Genomic DNA, 23,201 nt, shown 5'->3' with positions numbered 1-23,201 from the left:
TTTTTCTTTTTTCTTTTTTTCTCAAAAATTCAACCACCACCAAAATATTTTTCGACCTTGGTTAAATGAATCACACTTTGACCTAATTTCTAATTTCGAAATTTAAGCACTTTTTAAATAAAAAGGAAATAATAATTCTTTTCAACTATTCAATTAATTTAACTTGATTTTCTAATTAAAATTAAAATGCTTCTATCTCATTTAATTTTAATTTTCTCAATATTAACAGGCTAACATTTATACTTCGCAATATTGATGTGGGTAAAATATTTTAATTAAATTAATTTCCCAAAATCAATCTTTCACACTATATCAAATATATTTATATAAATTAAACTTGCTTTTCTGATAAAATGATTTTCTTAAATAGTAAAAATTAATCTTTCTTTTCCAAAATGCAAAAAAGATTAAATTATTTCTATTTCCAAATAACTTTAAATCTTTCCTTTTTAAAACACATAAACTAATTAAATTCGTTATTTAAAATTAACTATTAAATTAAACTTGCTATAAACATAAATAAAACAATCTTTTTAATAAATGACTAATCTCATGAAAGAAACCTATTTATTTTAATTTCTCAACTACTAATGCGTAAATGAACACATTAATTCAAATTGAATACTTAAGCTTGCTACAAATATAATTAAAGTGATCTCTTAAATTAACGATTAATCATATAATAGAAACCTATCTATTTTAATTTCTCAATTACTAATGCATAAATCAACACATTAAATTGAGTTAAATACTTAGGATAAAATACTTCATTTACCACATGCAAGGCACACAAACCAAGAAAGTCCACCAATCACATGACACGCAACCCAAATGAAAAAGGGACCCGATGGACCACACACAACGCTCACCTGATCATGGCTAAGGCAAGACGAGAGTTTTATGACCACCTAATCCAAATTCTTAGGATGAAGATGATATACTCAACTTTGTGAATCCCGATGGAGACAAACCTTGCACCTAGGCAGTTTTGTACCTACAATCTCCTGCAACCATGAGTCACGCAAGCATACGTATATATACATATTCAATGAAGGTGTTAGCTCGAGATTTATAACAAGAATTAGGGAAACAATTACATTTACACAAGAATCGATGCAAAAGCACAATAATAGGTATGCACGATTATTTATATTATCTAATCTACCACATTACATAATGGTTAATCAACCATCCAAGAATGCCACATAGGAAGTCAACCAAGGTCAAACTGGTTTTACAAGGCCGACTAGGGTAGGGGCATTACATATTGCTATGTACTGACACTTTACTTTATCTATGCAATGTGGAAATATATGTTGCGTGTCTGCGAGTTTATTTGATGCAAGGGGACGATTTTCCTTCGCTCACTCCGATGAGACAAGGAATGTCACAATTCTCCTTCATGTTGGTATTTCAATAGAAAGGAGATTGTTGGCATTTCATTAAGGATATTGAGAAGGTTGTTGGAGATTATTGATATAACTGAAGAAAGATGATTACTGTCTTAATAATATTATTTTGTCATTGATGTGAAGAAACTGATTTTCTAATTTAGTAGGATGTTGCAATATCTTGAGAAGTATGTTTTGATGAGTATTAAGATATCAGTAAGTGACACAGAAAGAATGTGATAATGAAGGGGAGAAATAAGTTATTCAATGGGCAACTATTACCGAGTTAGACAATGATGAGATCATGTTGTTTTGATTGTTTTGATATCCTACATATATTGTTGATTATAAGTTTAATACTATACTATGTCACCAAGTAAAGAACCTAGTCGGTAAATCCTAAGGTTATCGATATCGGTTAAAGAAGGCAGAATGTCTACCGAGTGAATTTCAATATTAACTAAGTAATAACCAAGTTATAATAAATTGCATTGGATGAATAAAAGCATTATTTAATGAAGGATGTTGATGAGCTGGAGATGGATAAATGATTGGTATGTCTCACAAGAAGTATTGTTAAGGATCTACGACAATGGAAAATCAAGAGGAAGATCTACGACACAGATTGAACTGCAATAACCTAGCACAAGTTCCAAGGAAGGAATGCAAGTTCCAAGGCGAGGTAAATCATTTTTCAGATCGAAGGATACATTGAACCTAGTCAAGTTTGATGATCTGATGGCTAAGATTGATAATGGGAAATGTGATCAAGGAGATTAAGTGGTTAGAAATTGTTTTTAAATAAGGAATTGTTGATGAACAATGAATGCGGGCAAATGTATGCACAATGATGCTATAGTAATGTTTATCGACTGTAGAAGCTTGAAGATCTAATTGAAGAACAGATTGAGAAGCCCAGCAAGCCCAACAAGGGACAAGATAAGTCTTATGACAAGATTGTTCTGAGCAAATAGAATCTGCTTTAGCATTTTAGATGTGAAGTTGCAGATATATTTTATTACTGTTATTTATTTTGTAAGTGACAGAAAATCTCTTAATTGAGTGGACCTAACAGTCTTATTTGTAAATCCTCTAACAAGGTAACATTCTAGTTGAGTGTTTGAAATCCTTTGAAAAGGTCATTTCTAACAAAGTGCAAGATTCTAACAGATCTGAGGGAAATCCCTTAACCCGGTCACATCTAGCAATGTGTTTGTAATCTTTAACAAGATTTGCTTTAAACCGAGCATACTCTAGAAGGGTATATTTCTTAGTGGGTCTGAAATCCCATAGTGGTTTTTCCCTATTTGGGTTTCCACGTTAAATCTGGTGTTATATGTGTTGTGATGTTATCTGTTCATGAGTTTGAATGTTTTACAGTTTTGGCTATATATTCTGAAGTAAAAGTTACCAAGGTTGAATCTGTTGAATATATCGAAGATTAAGTTTATATGATTCACCCCCCCCTCTCATCTTATTAACTATTGGCATCAAAGCTTTGCAATTGGTATCAGAGCTTTGGACTCCGGAAGAAAAGTTTAAAGATACTTGAGGCAAAGATCCGAAGATGTATAAAAGGGATGCACCAAAGCTGAACAAGTCAAGTTTCTCCACATGGCAGAAAAGGATGAAGCTGCACTTATCAGGAATTGGAGAATATACAACATATTATCTGGAGAATGATTACATTGCACCAAGCACCTACCCAATGATAATGGAAGAGATAAAGGCAAAGAAAGAACATATTCAAGCTATGATTGAAATAACATCAACATTGACCGACTCAGAGTTTAATGATCTAGAAGGTTGTAATGATGCAAAGGCGATGTGGTCTAAGCTCATATCTGTGTATGGTGGTGATGAACATGTTCAAAGAGAAAAAGTAGATAGTCTAAGAGGACAACTTGAATCCATGAGAATGAATGAAGGTGAGAACATAACACAATATAGTACAAGGTTAAAAGAAATTGTCAGTCAAATTAAAGGAGTAGGAGGAACTATTGAAGAAAAGGATGTAACAAGTAAGTTGTTGAGAACACTTCTACCTGCTTATGTCATTCGAGTCTCTACAATCAATGAATTAAGGTCTGTACCAAACATGCCAGTCTCTTTGGATGCCACTATTGGTAAGCTACATGCATTTGAGTTAAGTAATTTTGATAACAGTGGGTCTTCGGTAAATAAAGTTGAATCTGCATTCAGTTCTTTTCATCTTGGTTAATCTAATGACTATAATGATAGAATGAATAAGTATTCTGAAGGAAATCACAGTGGAGCAAGTGAGAGATTTCGTAAAAACATGGAAGAAGTACACAAGCTATATGAGGAAATCAAAAAGCAAGAAGAGTTTGAAGCACTATTGGCCAGAAGGTTACCGAGAGGCAAAGATAAGTATAAAGGAAAGCTACCTTTGAAATGTTTCAATTGTGATAAAATAAGACATATGGCTTCTAACTGCCCTGACAAAGAATCTAGTGAAAAGAGAGAATACCAAGAAGACAGATAGAAAGACAATCACTACAGAGGACACTAAGACTTCAGAAGGAGAGATAGAAAGACATGCCTAGTAGCTGATGAGGAATCCAACGATGATAAGTCTAATGAAACTGAAACATAGGAAGTTGTTTATGTGGCTATTAAAGATGGATCAGATGAAGAAAGGTATGAAGAAAAATCCCTAGTATCTCACATAAATAATAATGATTCTTGGATCATAGACAGTGGATGCTCTCATCACATGATAGGTGACAAATACAAGTTTGTTAAATTAGAAGATTATGATGGAGGTTATGTAAGATTTGGTAATGATGCACCATGTCCGATGAAAGGTAAAGGTTCTATCACACTTCTTGACAATGCTAATTGTAATGATGTATAATGGGTTGAAGGTTTGAGATACAATTTGTTGAGTGTAGCACAACTAAAAAATACAGGATATCGAATAGAATTTCAGAAGGGAATTGTCAAAGTTCATGACAAGCATGGAAAGCTAGCTGCTATCGGGACTCAAACAAGAGGTAATACATTTCATCTTGACTCAACTTAGAACAAATGTCTATATGCAAAAATAGAAGATACCTGGTTATGGCATAAAATATTTTGTCATGTAAATTTTGATAATCTGACCAAAATAAGTAAGAAGCACCGAGTAAGAGGTCTATCGAGCTTGGAAAAACCTGAGAATGCTATGTGTCGAGGATGCCAGATGGGTAAGATGACAAGATCAAGCTTTACAAGTAAGTCCTACACTTCTAAAGGAATTTTAGATCTTGTACACACTAATCTTTGTGGTCCCATGAAAGTTCAAAGTTATTATGGTGATAAATATTTCATATTATTTGTGGATGATTACTTAAGGATGATGTCAGTTATGTTTTTAAAAGAAAAATCAGAAGCTTTTCAAATGTTTAAATGGTACAAGGCAAGAGTTGAAAATGAAATTGGAAGACAGCTAAAATGTCTTAGATCTAATAGAGGAGGAGAGTTCACTTCTGATGAATTTAACTTATTCTACAATGATCATGGTATAAAAAGGCAAGTATCTACACCGAGAACTCCATAGCAAAATGGGATAGCTGAGAGAAGGAATAGATCTATTGTAGATTGTGCCAGAACCCTGATGATTGAAAAGAGGGTACCTCAAACATTTTGGAGAGAAGCAATAAGTACTGTAGTTTACACCTTGAACTGAGTACAACTGAAGAAAGGAACTATGAAGACACCATATGAAATCTGGTATGACAAGAAACCTAATGTAAGTTATTTTAAAATCTTTGGAAGTAGATGCTATGTTCACAAAGATGATAGAAATGGAAAGTTTGATCAGAAAAGCGAGGAAGGAACATTTCTTGGTTATTATTCTAGAAGTAAAGCATTTAAATGTCTGATCAAATCATCTAACAAAATAGAGGAAAGTGCAAATGTGAAAATTGATGAATTTGCAGAAAGAAATGATGAAGGAAATTCCAAAGAACCAAAAAATTATGAAGAATTTGTTTATGTTCAACCGAGAAGTCCTACCGAGAAAGTTGCTAAAGAAAATGAAGATTATATCCAGTTACCGAGTGATGAAGAAGATCATACAGAGTCTACCGAGCCTATATTAGCCAAATATGTTAGAAGAAATCATGCATCAAGTCAGATTATAGGAGATAAGGATGATCCAGTAATGACAAGGAACAAGATGAGATAGAACACATGTCTGATATCTGAATTTGAACTGAGAATAGTAAAAGAGGCATTTAACAATGAAGATTGGGTAAATGCTATGACAGAAGAGATTGATCAAATCAAGAAGAATGAAACATGGACATTGGTCCCAAGACCGAAGGACAAAAATGTAATCGGTACAAAGTGGATTTTCAGAAACAAGCTAAATGAAAAAGGTGAGGTCATTTAGAAGAAAGTAAGACTAGTTTGCAAAGGTTATGCTCAAGAAGAAGGAATATATTATGGTGAGACTTTTGCACCTGTGGCTAGACTTGAGGGAGTAAGAACATTTTTGGCATATGCTGCTTTCAAAAATTTCAAGGTATATCAAATGGATGTTAAATCTATATTTTTGAATGGTATACTAGAAGAAGAAGTTTATATTGAACAAATGGAAGGATTTGTTGAAGACAAGAATAAAGATTAGGTATGTAAATTGAACAAAGCTTTATATGGTCTGAAACAAGCACCTAGAGCATGGTATGAGAGACTACACTCTTACTTAATCAAGATTGGTTTTATAAGAACAAGTGAAAACAGAAATATGTACATGAAGAATGATGAGGACAATGGAATACTGATATCAGCCATATTTGTTGATGATATTATTTTTTGTGGAAATGATTCTCTATGCAAGAACTTTGGAAATGAAATGTGCAAAGAATTTGAGATGTTGTTAATCGGTGAGATAAAGCATTTTATAGGTTTACAAATACTGCAAATGAAAGATGAGATTTTCATTACTCAATCCAAGTACATAAAGGAAATCTTGAAGAAATTTGGAAAGAGGATTCCAAACCTGTAAGTACTCCTATGACTACTAACTATAAACTATCAAAGAATGATGAATCTGCATCTGTTGATGAGACGCTTTACCGATCCATGATTGGAAAGTTGCAATATGTTGTTCACAACAGGCCGGATATAGCACATGCAGTAGGAATAGTTGCAAGATTTTCTGCAGATCCCAAAGAAACCCATATGACAACAATCAAGAGAATTTTTCAGATACCTGAGAGGCACTGAAGATTATGACTAAGTATATGAAAAGAGGAATGATTTTGATTTAAAAGTTTATACTGATGCTGATTGGGCAGGAAACATTGATGATCGGAAAAGAACAAGTGGTGGAGCTTTCTTCTTGGGAGAAAGACTAGTAAGTTGGCTTAGCAAGAAACAAGGATGCATTTCACAGTCAATAGCTAAAACTGAATATGTCGCTGCAACATTGAATTGTACCATTATAACATGGATCAAGCAACTGTTGGAAGGTATAAATGAAAATGTTACCGAGCCAGTAACTATATTCTGTGATAATACTAGTGCCATTAACATTTCAAAGATTCTGGTAATGTACTCTAAGACAAAGCATATCTCTATAAATTATCATTATCTCAGAGAAGAAGTTCAAGAGAAGAAAGTTGTGCTGGAATATATAAGCTCAAAGGAGAAAATAGTAGACATCATCACAAAGCCACTGCCAAGGGACACTTTTGAGTATCTCAGAAGCAAGTTAGGGGTCCTACCCCTATCTTCTACTCACTAATAGAGTTCAGTGAAAGCATCAATTCGATGACTCTATAGAATATTATTTGTGGATTGATGCTGATTTACGCACTTTAGGAGGTTTTTCTAAAGGTGTGCAGGAAATAGTGAATAGAGACAAGTTGCTCTGACCGAGACTGAGATGATACATGTGTAACACAGCGAGACAATCACTTCACAGGGGAAGAAACCATGAATTAGTTCTTTTTTTTCTTTTTGGCATTATTGTCAAAGGGGGAGAAGACTAAATGGAAAAGATAGACGAAATGGAGAAGATAACAGAAGACTAATGACAGGGGGAGAAGACTTCAGGAGAAGGTTTAAACTGCTTAAGGATAATAGGAGAAGTCTAAATAGCAATCTGAATCCAAATCAGTTGGAATAAATCAAGTCGATATTGCCATTTAAAGTTGGTATTGCCATCAATGCCAAAGGGGAAGATTGTTGGTATTTCAATAGAAAAGAGATTGTTGGCATTTCATTAAGGATATTGAGAAGGTTGTTGGAGATTATTGATATAACTGAAGAAGGATGATTATTGTCTTAATAATATTATTTTGTCATTGATGTCAAGAAACTGATTTTCTGATTCAGTATGATGTTGCCATATCTTGAGAAGTATGTTTTGATGAGTATTAAGAGGTCGGTAAGTGATGCAGAAAGAATGTGATAATGAAGGGGAGAAATAAGTTATTTAATGGGAAACTATTACCAAGTTAGACAATGATGAGATCATGTTGTTTTGATTGTTTTGATATCCTACATATGTTGTTGATTATAAGTTTAATACTATACTATGTCACCGAGTAAAGAACCTAGTCAGTAAATCCTAAGGTTATCAATATCAGTTAAAGAAGGCAGAATGTCTACCGAGTGAATTTCAATATTAACCGAGTAACAACCGAGTTATAATAAATCACATTGGATGAATAAAATCATTATTTAATGAAGGATACTGATGAGCTGGAGATGGATAAATGATTGGTATGTTGCACAAGAAGTATTGTTAAGGATCTACGACAATGGAAAATCAAGAGGAAGATCTACGACATAGATTGAACCGCAATAACCTAGCACAAGTTCCAAGGAAGGAATGCAAGTTCCAAGGCGAGGTAAAATGTTTTTCAGATTGAAGGATACATTGAACCTAGTCAAGTTTGATGATTTGATGGCTAAGATTGATCATGGGAAATGTGATCAAGGAGATTAAGCGGTTAGAAATTATTTTTAAATAAGGAATTGTTGATGAACAATGAATGCGGGCAAATGTATGCACAATGATGCTACTGTAATGTTTATCGAGTGCAGAAGCTTGAAGATCTGATTGAAGAACAGATTGAGAAGCCCAACAAGCCCAACAAGGGACAAGATAAGTCTTATGACAAGATTGTTCTGAGCAAATAGAATCTGCTTTAGCATTTTAGATGTGAAGTTGCAGATATATTTTATTACTGTTATTTATTTTGTAAGTAACGGAAAATCTCTTAACTGAGTGGACCTAACAGTCTTATTTGTAAATCCTCTAACAAGGTAACATTCTAGTTGAGTGTTTGAAATCCTTTGACAGGGTCACTTCTAACAAAGTGCAAGATTCTAACAGATCTGAGGGAAATCCCTTAACCGGGTCACATCTAGCAATGTGTTTGTAATCTTTAACAAGATTTTCTTTTAACCGAGCATACTCTAGAAGGGTATATTTCTTAGTGGGTCCGAAATCCCACAGTGGTTTTTCCCTATTTGAGTTTCCACATTAAATCTTGTGTTATATGTGTTGTGATGTTATCTGTTCATGAGTTTGAATGTTTTACAGTTTTGGCTATATATTCTGAAGTAAAAGCTACCAAGGTTGAATCTGTTGAATATATTGAAGATTAAATTTGTATGATTCACCCCCCCTCTCATCTTATTAACTATTGGCATTAGAGCTTTACACTTCATCGGTGTGTATGTTGTGTTTTCTATATTGTATATATGCATGTGTGGTTCAGTGATGCAGGATATTGCAGGTACAAGTACTGGGTAGGTATGGGGTATCATCTCCACCTGGCTTTATAGGTTTGAGCGTGCCTTATATTTTCGATGGAAGTGGAGGAGATAGTAGTTGACCCTATTTTATGCAGTTACACTCTTGTGAGTGTCATCTGTTGGTCGTCTTGTTAGTTTGTTCAGCCTTCGTATTGTGTCGTTTGGTTTTTTTTATGAGTATTTGCTTGAGGTTTGTTCAGTTTGTGTGTTTTAGTGTATTTAATTAATTAATTAAATTTATGGAGTTATCTCATAATTGGTATTTTTGGAATTATGTATTTTATGCATTGAGATTATAAATTTAATTAATTAAAAAAAATTATTAAATTAAGTTGCAAGCTGCATGATATTAGAAATATATTTTTTTTAAATTTTAGTGAAAAATAAATTAGATTAATTGCATTTATTGTTTCCTAGAATTTTAAATAAATAAAAGATTAAAAGAATAAATAAATAAATAAATAAATAAATAAATAAAGAATTAATTCGAATTGAAGAATTGCTTTAATTTCTTTATTTAGAAAATTAATTAATTTGCATGAGAAAAGAAAAGAAAGAAAAATGATTTTTAATTATTGCATGTTAACTTATTCCTTTGTTAGAAAATTAGAAAAGAAAAGAAAATTGCTTTTATTACTAAATTTAGGTTTTTGAGAAAAAGATATTCAACCTAGAATTTTAGTTTAAAAGGGGAATAGGTCTTTATTTTAGGGGAGATAAGAAACAGGTCAGGGATTTAGGTGAAGAAATTTATTTGGAAGCTTGTTAAAGGATTGGTTCTCTTCTACAAATTTCTTCCAGGAAAGCTATACCAGGTTGGGTGGCTTCTTTTGATTGTTTGTTTTAAGAAAATATTTCTATTTCTTTTATCTTTCTGAATGATGTGTGTGTTAAGATGTTTGTCAAATCTAAAATCTTGTCTGATTATTTCTTGTTCTTGGCTAAAGTCCATTCCTAAATTTAATTTTTAGTTTATGTAAAGAAGTTATTTCCTGGGTGTTTGTAGATTAAATTTTGAGAAAATTGAGAAAAGTTATTATGGCAAATTTTGCCAAGATTTTTATTGTGCATGAAAATTGCAAGATTCGGAAGGAATGAGATTTACCAGAGAAAATATTCCTTATTGTTTGATTTTTGTTTCGATATTTGGCTATGTCAGTCCTTTTTAATATTTGTGTATCTCTATGGAATTATTTAGTTATTATAGAAATAAATTTAATCATTAATTATATTTATTGTGTTCTTAAAAGTTAAGGGAAATTATTTTATCATATTATTTTGGAGAAATTATGTATTAATTTAATTTCCCTGTAAATAAATTTAGTTGGAAATAAATTTTGGTTGAAAATAGAATTTACTGGTTTTTGGGTTATTATATAAAAAAAAGATAAAAAAGAAAAAAAAAATTAAAAAAAAAAAATCAAATTAAAAAAAATTAAAAATTTATATATATGTATGTATATAGTATTTTCTGTGGTTTTAATTATGTTATTTTGGAAATGAAAGATATTTCAAAATTAAATCTTCTTTTTATTATATATATTTTAATGTGATATAATTATATAATATTATATTCGTAGAATATATATATTTATGTAATTATATTATATTATTATATATAATTTTTAATTTTTAATTTAATTTAGATTATTGATATAATCTAATCGGGTTTATTTGTAAATTAATCATGAACATATAATTAGGGGGTTAATTCTTATGTGATTTTATTTAACTTTATTGGACAAAAGACAACATTGATTTCTTTGTATTAATATAGTTGTATTTTCTATTTTCTAGAAAAATCTTTAATTGCAAGTTATTTATGCTTTTGGCTGTTTAAAGAAAAGATTGCCTGTATTAGGATCTTGTGTAAATGGTATTAGTAGTCAAGCTTAATTTCATTGTAATTCTAGTTGAGTTATCATTATGTCATATGTTGTTGTACCCCCTTGGTCAGGTGTTGTTGTATGACCCTGTTGATGTGAACCATTGTGTGTTTTGTTCCAAATGGTCAATCCTGGGTTAGTGATTGTGTATCCTTCACCCGTGGTTTGTCAGGATTAGTTATGGCTGTTTGTTTCGCCATAGAGTTCTCGTAGAGAGACCTTTCTTGTTAGTGTCCTATGAGAGAGAGTGGCTTTCGAGCGAGGGCCGTGCTCGAAGTGGATGGCAGGATAACCCCTCGAAAGTCAGTTAAGAAGTGATAACCTAATAATTGGTTAGGGGGTGGGTAGAATAAATATTAATTAAGATAATGTACCTCGTGCATAGGTGAGTGCTAGTACAAGGCTCATAATGTTGTAAGAAGGCCTGGAATGACAAACTTACCACCTTGTCTTCACGAAAGGATTGGTAGGGTCCGCATGAGACTTAGATGGAGCCGAAGGTTTGGGAGAGGTTACCAAGATAACCTAGGATGGGGGCCAGGACCTATGGAGGCCTATCATGGTAACCACCGTAAGCTATGCGATGACACTCTCTCCTTAGAGTCACTAGTATTTGCGAGTTGAGTCACATGGATGTTTGCGGAGTCATGTAGTTCTTTCGTACTTGTCTTATTTTGCTTGCTTGAGGGTCTTCTACTATCTCCTAGCATGGTGGGGTGGTTCCATTTCGGGATCACATGATCGGGTGGTAGTGCCACTTCCCATCGGATGTTCTGGATTGTATCTTTATGCGAGGAAAGGCTTCACTGGTGTTTCTTGGTTCGTGGCCAGCTCTTGTTTGTGATCATTGTTCAGTAGAGACGTTGTGGTCATTGTATCAAACTTTTATGTAACCTTGATATTGTAACTTTGTAATCCGTGGTATTATTGGAAGCCATGTATTTATGGATATTGTAATATTATGTCAGTGGAATGTATGTTAATTCAGTTGCTTTGATCTTATGTATAAATGGTTTATGGATAAATAAATGCTTTAGAATAATTTGATTCTTTCATTATGGAATTTAGGTGTATGTGTAGTTTGAAATCTTAAGCATTTAATTTATCTAATTAAATGGACAATTGGATTAACCATGGTGTTAATATAATTTGTGAATTGAGCATCATTGGTAACCCTTAGGAAATCACGTGTCAGACTTTCATTGTGTTATTAAATGTGCTATTGTTACAATTAATACAGTTAATCTTTAAAAAAATAAATATTTCACCCTTTAATTGCCTAGTTGTGTTGTTTTCCTTTAGGGTTCCTGGCGAGACATTACAGTCCCACCATGAATAACAATGAGTTTCCAAAAAGAACTACTAATGTTGTGTAGTGAGGAAAACATAATAGACAAGGATTTTAATAAATTATGACAGTGATAGGACCAATTTCACTTGTCATGTGAATGGTACCGACACTAAGAATCTTTTGAAATTCTCTCTTAAAGGTCTTTCATTCACTAGTGTTATGGCTAGGCATGCGATGATAGGCATAAAAAAGGATTTATGTGATTATATTTTCAAGTTGCATGATCTTTTAGGTGAGGAAGATTAATTAAACTAGCTTTAAAAATCCTTAACAAGTTTTTTCTTCCTTTGATAGATGATAAGGATTGGAAGCATTCATATCCCATGTGAAGGAAGGTTTTTGTGCTCTCTAGGAAGTAATGGTAAAGGATGTGGGGTGGAGAAGAAGGTGGGAACCTAACACCTTCTCTATAATAATACAATGTAAGATCCATATTTTGTACACCCAAAACCTTTTCCATTATTTCCACACTTATAAAGCATGCTAAAACCAAGATCATAATGTGTTTCTAATTTGATGAAGGACTCAAATAAAAAATCCCACTAAAATAAGTTGCATAATCATATTAAGAAGCACAAAAAGCATGAATGGATGTCGAAGGATTGATCCTTTGATGAAAATGTAGATCCTTATTAGTCTCACTCACACCCAAATTGTTGTTTGGATAGTTAGAAGGAGAATCATTAAGGAATATGATAACATCCTCTTGTGCCAAATATCTAATTTGGGAGAGGTGCACCATTCTTCATGCATGAATGATTCATCTCCATGATGGGGAGCATAGATCTAAACTGTTGGTGGAGTATCATGAACAAGGATGACATGATCCTTTTGTACCAAAATAACAATCATCTACCTTATAATTATCAAATGTGCAACAAGAAACATTTACCAATGATTTAAGACAAGAAAACATGAAGAGGACATCTTTGACAATACCATTATTTAACCATTTAACTAATAATTCAATTTTATGTAATAAAATTTGAAAATATGCCAGTATGAAAATAAGATATGATAATAAATTAAATTATAGTGTTCATTTTCAAACTAACACAATGCCTTTGCAAATAATAAGTAAGAACTTCAATGAAAGCATGAAAATAACTATATAGTTAATCAAATGCATGTAAATTAAATCTATATCAATAAATTGGAAAATGTGGAAGTGCAAGACAATTCATGTTCACCAAAATGAAATGGTGAAAAAGTGATCCTATGCAAATTTAAGCATTAAAATTGAATCAATCTCTTTTTTTCACACAAATCAATATAATACATATGAATCGGTAAGACTTCATTCCTCAAAGGAGAGCCCAATAATCTTGAATCCACATTGAATATAGTTATGTTGTTTGTGATTATATTTGATAATTAAAAATATACGATGAGCTAGGTTGAGGAAATCCAAAATGAAGAAAATTACCAAAATATAAGAAATGCAGAGCTGGTATATAGAAGAGGTTGCCAAATTTTAGAATGGAATGTTGATCAAAGTCTATGATTAAAAACTAGAGAAAATTGTAATATACAAGGGCTCTATGTGCCTGGGTCCTATAATAACTGTATATGGTGAAAATGGATAACAATAATAACGATATTGAAAGGCTAAATGAATTCAACCACAAAAACCTAGCCTAACAACAACAAAGATCCACCATAACATATAAAGATTACCTAAGACAATGCAAATAAAATGAAATCACAAAGATTATACCATCACATGTCCAATAGGGTTTGGATCTCCATTCTTCCTATCTCCATTGATCTTGCTTGATATATTTGCTCTCAGATTTTATGTGCACAAGAGCTCAACAAAGAATAGAATATGGTTGCAAGTAGGATCGCATATGAAAGCGCCAAGCGTAATGTAGTCAAGTGCATGAATTGATTAGCCAGGGTTTGATAATGAAGGAAACATCTCCTTAAATAGAAGACACTATATGAAATGAAGGGATAAGATTGAGAGGTGTAAAAGGAGGTCGGCTATGATTAGAGGGTAGGTAAAAGAAATAATAAAATAATGAAAGGGGTAGGTAGTGTATGAATTAAGAGATGAATGACGTGTCATGGGTAGAAAAGGTTAATGAATTAATTAAATAAATAAAGATTTATTTAATTAGTAGGGGAAATGGGATCAATTAAATAAATAAGATATTTATTTAATTTAGGAAAAGGATAATTTAAATAAATAAATGTGGCGGATGGTGATGATGATGGAGATGATGGGGGGAGAGGCTGACGGAGGAGGCGGGTTGCAGTTGGAGATAGGAGGGTGGCACCGCGGAGGGAGGGTGGAGATGACAGACTGGTGCAGATTGTGAGGGGTTGCGGTGGATTACCACTACATGTGCCAGCAGCACAGGGTCCCAGACAGGTGTAGGGACAGGGATAGAGGTAGGTACAGGTATAGGTACAACCACCCGTACAGGCACAAGCACAGGGGCAGGCACCCATACAGGGGGAGCCACAAGTAGAGGCACAAGGGGCTGAGGCGGAGGAGGATGAGCTGGTTGAGCTGAGAGAGATCTGCTAGGGACAGGCAGATGAGATCCAGGACCTAGAGAGGGAGAGGGATAGACTCAGGAGGTGGCTTAGAGATACTAAGCGAGAGCAGGACTAGGCCATTCAGTGCTACATAGAGGTTGAGACAACACTGAGGGCTAGGAGGCAGGCGACAGAGGAAATAGGGGTTGGATATGCCTATGTCCTGTGGGCAGGGGAGGAGATTGCCTACTGGCAGGATCTCTATTATGGTGCAGTGCCAGTTGATCAGCGGGCGAGGAGCTTCCATATACCATCGCGGACAATGACAGCTACGGGAGGGAGCCGGAGGAGATAGGCGTCTAGTGGTGGGGTTATGGGTGCTCCACCACCGCCAGATAGAGGGGACAGGAGGGATGATTCTGGGGTAGGTCCTTCTAGGGCTCAGACTCCGTCGAGGCCAGCGGCTCCGAGGGAGGGAGTTCATCATAGCCATAGAGGGCTCCCTATGTATCAGTATTGTACCATTTTTGTATGATGATGTAGACACCTACGGGTGATTGTAGCCATATGATTTTGACATCATTGTATCATGACACTTTATATATATATATGAGATGATTCATCTTTGCAGCAGCTATATGCATGCGTACCTATGTGATGTATGTTTCTATGTGATGCTTATGATATGGATGCAAATATGTACATGATGCAATGCAATATTTTTGTTCTTTTATGTTTTATATGTTACGCATATGCAAATGTGAATGTATGTAATGCAGATGAATATGATAATGCAAATGTAAATTGTGCTAATAGGTGTTGTGTGCAGGATGTGATGCAGTTGTGATATCTATATGTATGTATGAAATGCTTATATGTGGTAATGCAGGTGCAACTACATGAAATGCAAATGTTTTTGGTGTGTCATTATACTCAGTCATGTGATAGCAGGCTACACGAACTCGAGAAGGATGATGGAAGTCAATCAAAAAAGGGGGATGGAAGATAGAAGATATGAAAGTGAAAGAGCTTCTTGTGCGTTATCATCATTGAGCTTTATTATGGCAAGTAGGTTATGACAATCGAGGCATATGTTCGACCCAGAAAGTCATTGTACCTATTTGCATGGAGATAAGACAGTCACAAACAAGGAATGCCCTAGTTCATACTAGACTCTCAGTGTCCTCATATCCTTGGACAAGTCATAGCATTACTAAGAGAGAATCCACAGATAGCAAAGAAAAATAGGTGACGATACCCCATCCTCACCTTTCTAGTCAAAGACATCCTGGAGATAGAATCTCTAGTCAGAGACATCCTTGAAAAGCTATAAGACATGTCACCAAAAATATAAAATCAAAAGAAAACCAAGACTCGACACCAACATCCACTGTAGTCCTCAAGTTTAGTGTCTCTTGTCACTTGTATAAGTCTTATTTGATTGTGGTCACAATGTTTATTGTCATGGAAAGGATAGATAGCACTGAACCATATGTTGTCTGAGTCTGTTGAAAGATTTGATTTGTTGAAGCCCATTGTTGCTACTGTGTCTCATCTGAAAATGACTGAATCCATGAAACTGATACTTTATTGCGGAGAAGATGAAACTTTATTGCGGATCTGTGATGCAAATGTTGCTTTATTGCGGATTATGCGCAGATAGACTAAAGGAAGCTGGAAGAAACTGTACTCCTTGAAACATGTGATGTTCTCAGTTCCACACCCATCACTAGACATAGGATTTGCCTTAGCCACAGATAGGATCTGATTTATTATGGATGGAAAGGGAGTGAAAAGGGAGGTTTATTATGAATGGCGAACCAATCTTGGGTAGATCAATAACAAGCCATGATGGGAATGTGTAAGTTTATTATAAATGAATTGGTTGTGAGTGTGTGCAAAGTGAAGTGATGAAGATGAATCTTGAAGGAGGGAGGAGCAATGTCTCTACACATGGCGCTGGTAACCCAGTTTTCACCATGGTACTTGCCCAGGGCGCCACCGAAGTGGTTTTCACCATTGGACGAAATTATTTCTCTTTACTTTTTTTGATTTTTCAATATTTTTTGTGTCACAAGGCACCTGTTTGCCAGGTTTTCACCAAGTAACGATTTTTTTTGTTTTATAATTTTTTTCTATTGTATTTTTGAATTTTTTGAGTTTTTTTGTATTTTTGAAATTAGGATACTCTGAAGAGCTATGTGTAAAACCTGTGAAGGTGCATGCTATTGATAGGATCCTCCAAAGGTTCACCTTCTATAGTTGAGAGTTGATATGCACCAGATCCATATGCTGCTTTAATGATGTAAGGACCAAGCCAGTTTGGTTCGAACTTGCCCTTCTTCTCTCTGTCTTGCTGATTTTTGGGGTTTTCTCTAAGAACTAAATCACCTACCTCAAATGTGTGAGGCTTGACCTTGTGATTGTAGCTGCGACTCATTCGTTGTTGGTAAGCCTTGAGATGATTAAAAATAGTTTGTCTTCGTTCATCCAGTAGTTCAAGTTCTTGTAAGCGAGAGAACCTATAGTCTTCATCATTGATAATGTTTTGCAAAGAGACTCATAAAGAGGGTAGCTCCACCTCAATAGGCAAGATGGCTTCAGCGCCGTAGACAAGTGAATAGGGTGTAGCTCTTGTAGGTGCACGGACACTTGTGCGGTATGCTCAAAGTGCAGGATTAAGTTGGATATGCCAATTATGGCCAGCGTTGTCGACTGTCTTTTTTAGGATTTTAAGGATTGTCTTATTAGACGCCTCAGCTTGACCATTACCTTGGGGGTAATATGGCATGGAGAAACGATGGGAAATATGGAAGTGGTCACAGAGTTCACGAATATCCTAATTTTTGAAGGGACGCCCGTTATCAGTGATAATGGAAATAGGAATACCGTATTGGCAAATGATATAGTTGAGGATGAACGTAGCAATCTGTTTTCCAGTGACTTGTGTGAGAGGCATGGCTTCAATCCATTTTGTGAAATATTCTGTGGCAGTGATAATGAATTTATGACCATTAGAAGAATGAGGGTGAATCTTGCCTATGAGATCGATTCCCCACTAACAAAAGGGCCAAGGAGACACAATTGGTTGAAGTTCTTGCGCTGGCGCATGGATGAGGTCTCCATGAATTTGACATTGCTTACATTTCTTGACAAACTGATATGAGTCTTTTTCCATAATGGGCCAGTAATATCTAGTCCTAATGAGTTTCTTGGCTAAGGTAGGACCACTAGAATGTGGACCACATATCCCTTCATGTACTTCACGTAATGCAATTTGAGCTTCGCCACTTTCTAAACATGTTAGAAGAGTGCCATCTAAACCTCGATGGTATAGGATATCAACTAAAATGACATATCGAGAAGATTGCCAAATGAAAGTGCGACGTTGGTTATTGGATAGATCAGGAGGTAGGGTATTGTCACGAAGGTATGTGAAAATGGAACCATATAACTGGGACTTAGGACCGACAACACATATCATCTCAGTAGGAGTGATTTCATATGAAGGAACCAACAGGTTATCCACCAAGAACTCATAGCGGGTCTCATTCGGAGGTAGATCGATCAGTGAAGCAATTGTAGCCATGGCATCTACGACCCGATTTTGCTCTCTTGGTATCTGCTCAAAGTCTATCTTTGTGAAATGTTGTTTTAGATCATCCACCATTTTTTTGTAAGGTGTTAATTTTTCATCTTTTGTTTGGTAATCATCAGTTGCTTGATGGATTACAAGTTGAGAGTCCCCAAAAACATGAAGTTCCTGGATCTTCCACTGAACTGCAATCCGTAATCCTGTTGTTAATGCCTCATATTCCGCTATGTTATTAGTGCAAGGAAATGATAAGCGGTATGATTTTGGTATAGAATCCCCTTGAGGAGTTATAAAGAGGATGTCAGCTCCTACCCCATGCTGTGTGTATGAGCCGTCAAAGTATAATTGCCATGGTTTTGCATGTGACACTGTTAAAATGGATTCATCTAGAAATTCTGAAATTAGAGGTACATCATCTATTATGGGAGCATTTGCTAATTGATCTATGATGGCTTGTCCTTTTATTGCTTTTCTGTCCACATACTCTATGTCGAATTCACTCAGGATCATTACCCATTTGGCTAGTCGCCCAGTAAGCGTTGCTTTATTGAGAAGTTATTTTAATGGATCTATCCTTGAAACCAACTTAGTCTTATGAGTTAGCATGTAATGTTGTAATTTATGTGAAGCAAAGACCACGACGAGACATGCGTGCTCGATTGGTGTGTAATTTAACTCATATCCCACCAATGTGTGACTGATATAGTATACTGCCTTTTCTTTGCCCTCAGCAACTTGTTGTGCTAAGAGTACCCCCAGTGCTGTTGAAGTAGCTGATATGTATAGTAATAAAGGCTGATCTGGAATTGGTGGCATCAAAACTGGCGGATTCAGAAGATAATCTTTGAGTATCTAGAAAGCCTGTTGACAGTTATCATCCCATTTAAATTTGATGTTTTTATGTAGCAAGTACTAAAAGGGATTACATTTATCTGCGAGTTGTGCTATGAATCTTCGTATGGACTGGAGTCTCCCTTGTAAAGATTGAAGCTGACTGATGTTTCATGGTGGTTGCATCTCTAGGATGGCTTTGACTTTTGCTGGATCGGCTTCGATTCCTCTTTTTGATACAATGAATCCTAGGAGCTTCCCGGAGGTTACTCCAAAGACACATTTCTTGGGGTTTAATCTTACTTTGTATTTTTCCAACCGATCAAAAATGACTGAAAGTATGTCCAAATATGTATTTCTGTCTATTGATTTGCCCAAGAGGTCATCAACATAATCTTCCACAGTTACGTGCATGAGATCGTGAAAGATAGTAGTCATGGCTCTTTGATATGTAGCGCCTACATTTTTTAGCCCAAAGGGCATGACATTCCAACAGAAAGTTCCCCAAGGACAAGTGAAAGATGTTTTGTGTTGATCCTCAGATGCGATTTTTATTTGATTATAACCAGAGAATCCATCCATCAACGATAACATTTCATGACCTGCTGTGAGATCTACAATCAAATCTATGTTTGGTAATGGGAAGTCATCCTTAGGACAATCTTTGTTGATGTCTCTGAAATCTGTACATATTCTAATGCTGCGATCTGGTTTACTGACAGGCACTAAGTTGGAGATCCATTCAGGATAATCAATTGGGCGTATGAATCCGACATCCAATAATTTCTCAAGTTCTGCTTTGACTAGTAATGCCACTTGTGGATGCATCTTTCTTAATTTTTGTTTCATTGGTTTTGCCCTCGGTTTAACTGTCAAATGATGCATTACCAAATCCGGATCCAATCCAGGCATATCAGCGTATGACCATGCAAAGTTGATTTGTCGTTCTTTGAAGAAACTTATGAATTTTGACCTTTCTGACTCCATCAAAGATTGGGCTAGGAATATGTTGTGTGGAACTTCTTCTGTACCAATATTTGTTCTGATAGTCTCCTCTACCAACATGGATGACTTTTCCTCATATGATGCTGGGAGGATGTCGAGCCTTCCATCTTCGGGTGCCTCAAAGAGGTTTTCACTCTCAGATACGTCCTTTCTTTTTACTTTTTTGGGGTCAGAAAGCGCCATAGTGTGGTTTTCACCATGAGACCCTTGGTTTGTTTTTATTTTTATATTTTTGCGACTAGAAGGCCCAACACCCTCACCGAAATATGCCACGCTATTGAGTTCTATAGTGTATCCCACTTTATGGTCCCCAGGGGGAAGATCATCTCGTATGCCAAGATAGTCAATAAAAGCTTCATCATTTTGGAATGTGTCAAACTATGCAAGTCCTTCATGATCCTAGTCAATAAGTTGGTGATGAACGAGGGGAAGGCCTTTGATGTCTTTGAAGTTAGCGGGGCTAAGAGTGAAAATGTAGTTATATTCAGGTATGTCGAGGTAGTTATCGAGGTCATCATTGGCACTCTCCTCATCAGTCTCGATCGTGAACGAATCCAAATTATCATCACTAGTAGCACATTCTGGGATAGGTGTTCTCATTCTATGTGATTTCGACCTAGAACCTAGAGACAAGGACTGTGTGGAATCCTCAGGGGTTGTTTCTTGACCAACTTTGAATTTTTCATAAAATTCCTCTTCTTTTGTGGATTCATCTGGCTCTCTGAATGTCTTGGTGAGCTCATAGTCATTGGAGGATTTGTCTGAACCCCATTCCCATTAGTTGGAGTTTGTGGAATAATGATTCTCTTGTTGAATTTTGGCATCTTTGATTTGTAATGCTTCTTCTGTCTTTTGAGTCACGAAACCAAGTCCCTTCGAGCATTCCTTTTTGAATGTCAATTCAAGTGGTAAAGGTTCAATGATGCCTTCCTTTCTTAACCCAAGAGGACTTTTGCCATCATACCCAAATTTTTGTAGAATCTTGAACCCTTTGCCATACTTCTCACATGGTATACTGATGTGATCTTGTGTATCATCTTCAAGGTCTTTGTAAAGCATTTTGTATAAGTCTTCCTCTTCCAGTTCACCCCATCTTTGAAAGATAGTAGGGTCCCATTTGAGTATAATGATAGATACCTGCTTATTAGGATGTGGTCTTCCATATTCTTTTGGTGAACTCATGACTTGTTGTAAGTATATGGTCTGATTTAAAGTATATTCCCCCATGCCCTTGTCTTGAAATTTGCCTTTAAGCTCACCTTGTTTTGATGTCGAAGGTTTTAATGACTCAGGATCAATGTATGCCGAAGAAGGAACAGCTTCGCGATTACTGGGAATGATGGTCTCAGTTTTTGATCTCAGGTTATTATAGTATATGAACGGATTAGGATCACCATTAACTGTTACCTCCACTCCATTGTGAAGAAACTTAATGCATTGGTGATATGTAGATAGGACTGCCCTCATTTCATGAATCCAAGGACGCCCTAGCAATATGTTGTAAGTGAGATCTAGATTGAGGACTTGACAAACCACATCCTTCGTAACTGGCCCAACTCTGAGAGGTAAGGTGACTGTGCCCTTGGATGAACGCTCTTCATTGTCATATGCCTTGATGGTGATTTTGTTTGTAGAATTCATAGCTTTATCAGAATATCCCAATTGTTTAATTGTGCTCAATGCACAAATGTTTAGACCAGCTTCTCCATCTATCAGGACTCATTTTATTTGATGTTTGTGTATGAAAGCTTCAATGTGTAATGGTGAATTATGTGGTTGGCTCACAGAGGCATCGTCGGCTTCTATGAATGTAAGGGAATGTGGAATGGAAAGGTACCCCACCATGGCTTGAAACTGGTCCATGTTCAGATCAGTAGGAATGACAGTGTCTCTCAAGATTTTGTCAAGAATAGCTTTATGTGTGGGGGATATGCGTAAGAGCTCAAGGATGGAGATGAGCGCGGGTGTCTTCCCTAACTGTTCTACAAGGTCATACTCAGGTTTGGTTGATGAGGAAGCAGTGTTTTTAGCTGGAGCACCTTGTAAAGTGAATTTACCTCGGCGGGTTGTAACATGACATTCAAAGGTAGGTTTGGAAGAAGATCCAACACCTTTTAGGACAATCTTGGGTCTCCAGGTAGAATTCTCAGGGGTTTTGTCCTTGATGATAATGGTAGAGACATAATTGTCCATTGAAATGTGATTGATAGTTGAATCATAGTTATAAGATGCTCTGGTATAGTTGGTCTGGTCATCTGTGGCTGCAGCTTTTCCCTTGTCATGTTTTGGGAATGGTTCCTTAAACATCTCATGTTCTTGATTGGATGAGTGTCCTTCAATCTCAATGTCACCTCTATCAATGAGATCTTGTATGATGTTCTTCAATTGATGTCAATTTCCTATCTTATGACCCTTGCTCTTATGAAATTCACAATACTCATCATCATTCCACCAATTTGGTTTGACCTTTGGCTCATATGGAAGAAAATTTGGAATTGTTATTATCTTGTTTGCCACTAGCTTCTTGAAAACTGACTCAAGTGGTTCTCCCAAAGGAGTGTACTTCCTTCATGATTTGGAAGTTGTTTGAGTATTCACTTGATTGTTTGTAGAGCTTGATCCCAAAAAAATGATTTTGGGTCGCACTGTATTGGCATCAACAACGCCATCATTGACTATGTTCTTGTTTTTATTCCAAAATCTTGGCTTGTCTTTTCCTTTAAAGTCATCTTTGTTTTCCTTGAATATCTTAATGACTCCTTGTTCAATTAGGACCTTCTCTGTTGCTAAGCCTTTTTCAATGACGTCCTTGAAGGTGGACAAACAAGCTTTCCTTAAATCATAGCCAATGTCTTTGTTAACATTTTGAGTGAACA

This window comes from Cryptomeria japonica, chromosome 7, assembly GCF_030272615.1.
Source record: "Cryptomeria japonica chromosome 7, Sugi_1.0, whole genome shotgun sequence".
In the NCBI taxonomy this organism is placed as follows: Eukaryota; Viridiplantae; Streptophyta; class Pinopsida; order Cupressales; family Cupressaceae; genus Cryptomeria; species Cryptomeria japonica.
The sequence above is the reverse complement of the archived record's forward strand: the minus strand, read 5'-3'. Positions refer to the sequence as shown.